The sequence below is a fragment of the Polyergus mexicanus genome, unplaced genomic scaffold (assembly GCF_030449975.1).
Source record: "Polyergus mexicanus isolate NDT 795.1 unplaced genomic scaffold, iyPolMexi1.0 SCAF_7, whole genome shotgun sequence".
Taxonomy (NCBI): domain Eukaryota; kingdom Metazoa; phylum Arthropoda; class Insecta; order Hymenoptera; family Formicidae; genus Polyergus; species Polyergus mexicanus.
Window position 1 is genome coordinate 6,431,820 of NW_027223327.1, and position 3,026 is coordinate 6,434,845.

Below are 3,026 nucleotides of genomic sequence, written 5' to 3' on the forward strand. Positions count from 1 at the left end.
TTATTTGCGTAAAATGTGCATCACACTATTGCGACAAGCCTTGCCAGCAAAAGCTAAGCTTTTTCCGGACACACCTTGTTACAATTTTGCTGTAAAGGCATGCTCGGGTTTGCTGCAAAGTTTGCATCATTTTGCTTGCTGGGTATATATATATATATATATATATATATATATATATATAAAAGATGTTTATATATAAATATGATATATTATATAAAGATGATGTATATATATAAAGATGTGATTTCATAAAAATATGTATATATATGCAGATTGTTTCAGAAATAGGTAGCCAAACTTTAAGAGCATATTCTACTCCACTATAAGGATGAAAAGAAGTTATGTAAACACATGAATCTGGAAACGCTTCCTTTTCAAGTTATAAACACTTTTTATTTATATCGGACAACATGCCTCGCATCGATGTTTCATAAATTGTCCTTCTATTCACTTTCTATTAGAAGTAAACAAGAAATTTTATTTATGGGGACATCTTAAAACTTATTTATGATACTTCTGTGTTATTGTGGAAGTACTCCGAAATCATAATATTGCTTCGTGCGTGGCAAAATATGAAATACTCCGGGAGTTTTTGAATGTCTTTGACAATCTATGGCACATCGATGCAAGGTATGCATTAATATGGAAGGAAATCATTTCCAGCAATTTCTATAATGAAATTTTCTTATAGTTTCAAATTTTCTTAAAGTCTGTAAATAAAAAATGTTTATAACTTTGAAAAAAAGCATTTTCGGACCCATGTTTATGACTATTTTTTACCCTTGTAGTGAGTAGAATATGCTCTTAAAGTTTGGCCACTTATTTTTGAAACACCCTCTGTGTACGAGCGTGCGTGCGTGCGTGTACATATTTTTATGAAACCGCATCTTTTTATTTAAATGTGTTTATTTATTATATTATTGGTGATACTCATTATTTTAGCTATATTTCCTAGCAAAGTATGTGTTCCAAAGTTTCAAATTTTTATTTTTTGGATTTTATTCAAAGTTTTATCAAAGACAGAATGTTTTTATACATTTATTATACATTTATTTAGCAGGATATTTGAGATCGAGGAAGGATTATTACGTTAGCGACTGATTTTTTATCAAATTTCCGATAAAGGAAACAAAATTGACTTCACATTCATCAAAGAATCTGTGATTCCTTATGCTTTGCTATGTAGATATATATATAAAAAAAATTTGGTTATATATTGTAACATTCAAGTCGGAAAGCAACAAAAACTGGAAGTGCCGAAGTATTGACATTAGGCGAGTTGATAAAAATGAAAAAAATTGTAAGAAGTATTTTAATTGTAAATTGTCTATAATTCGTGTAGAGAAAGGAACAGAAAGAGAGAGAGAGAGAGAGAGGTACATATAAACATAAGTATGATTACGTGAGCTACGTTTTTTTCTGAATTTAATTGAGGCATTTTTAAAATACAGTAAGAACAGTATCGAGAAGTTCTTATTTCAATATTTACAATGTCATCTCGACAATTCACACAATATTCAATATCTGAATGATAATTCTTTGCAATTGTAACATGAAACTTGTTTAGATTTCTTGGAATCTCTTGTAACTTGTTATTCTTATCATACTATGAAATACATATGATTAGCAAATAAATCTTTTCTTCCGATTGATCACAATACACTATGAATCTGTATATTTCTTGTGTTTTTATCTTGTTTATTTTAAGAGAAAATTACAAAAAACTACAAATAAAGAATTGTGCATAGAAAAAAAACAGATGATTCTTATAAGTATATATAATTTTTAACAATTCATTTCAATTATATTGAACTGATATAATAAAAACATTTTATTATTTTTAGATCTTAATATGGTGAAGAAAATTTGCTTGATACAATCGCAGATTAACCATTTGATAAAGTTAATGATACAATTCGATTAGAAAACGACGTCAACTCAAAATTAATTTGTAAACAAGGTATTATACAAATAATATTATCATTTTATTATCAGTTTTTCATGATTATTTGTGATATATTTTAGAATTACAACACTTATATTCTTAAGGGGATCCAAAATTACCGACAAAACGCGAAAGTCGTTTCAAGTGAAAATCCTTTTTTTGGCTACACAGATTGATAAATCCTTTTCCACAGTTAAAGTATTGATAATAACAAAGGCGGGGAGCTATATTTCATATAACAAATCAAAGAAAAGTTAAACAATTACAGTTTTGTTATCGATTTCTTGCGTCAAGTCGTAACAATATTTATTTAATATAAAAGTTCTGCAGTTTGTTCGTGCACAAGATATAGCTCCCCGCCTTGGGATAATATGAAGGAATATTAGTGAACTCTTAGAAATAAGTTTATTAGTCTACTAAAAAAGATTTTCACTCGAAATGCTTTTATGCATATGTGTGCGTGCGAGATTGAGCCAAAAGAGTTAAACAGAGCAGTAGATTAGTTGCGTGATGTCGCGATAGACGGAGCTGCAATCTTACATGACAAGGACAGACATAATCGTACTATCTTTGTCTCTTTCATGCGTGTGAGAGTAATATACATGTACGCACTAACATTATTGCAGTATCTTTTTTCTCTCGATCATACGCTCTGTCTCTTTCTAATCGCTCGCTCGCTATGTATTACGTATCGCTTAGCTTCATGCTCCTCGCATATTCACTTACGCGTTCACTCGCGCTTCTCTCTCTCTCTCTCTCTCTCTTTCTTTCTGCTCGTTCATTATTGTATTCTTTTATTCCCATTATTATATTATTTTATTTGCTCAACTTTTATTCTTTCTATTCTCGTCTCCCTACATGAAAATAAATAAATTTATTTATTTATGTTTATTTGATACATCATAAATGAGATACACAAGTTATTTTCTTTTTCTATTTAACTATAGTTAAATACAACACATGTACATACAAAAATACACATAATTAAATACTTTTTCTATTTATGACATACACAATATCTCATTTATGTTGTATAAAATAAAGACGAATAAATTAATGTATTATTATGTAGGAAGACGAG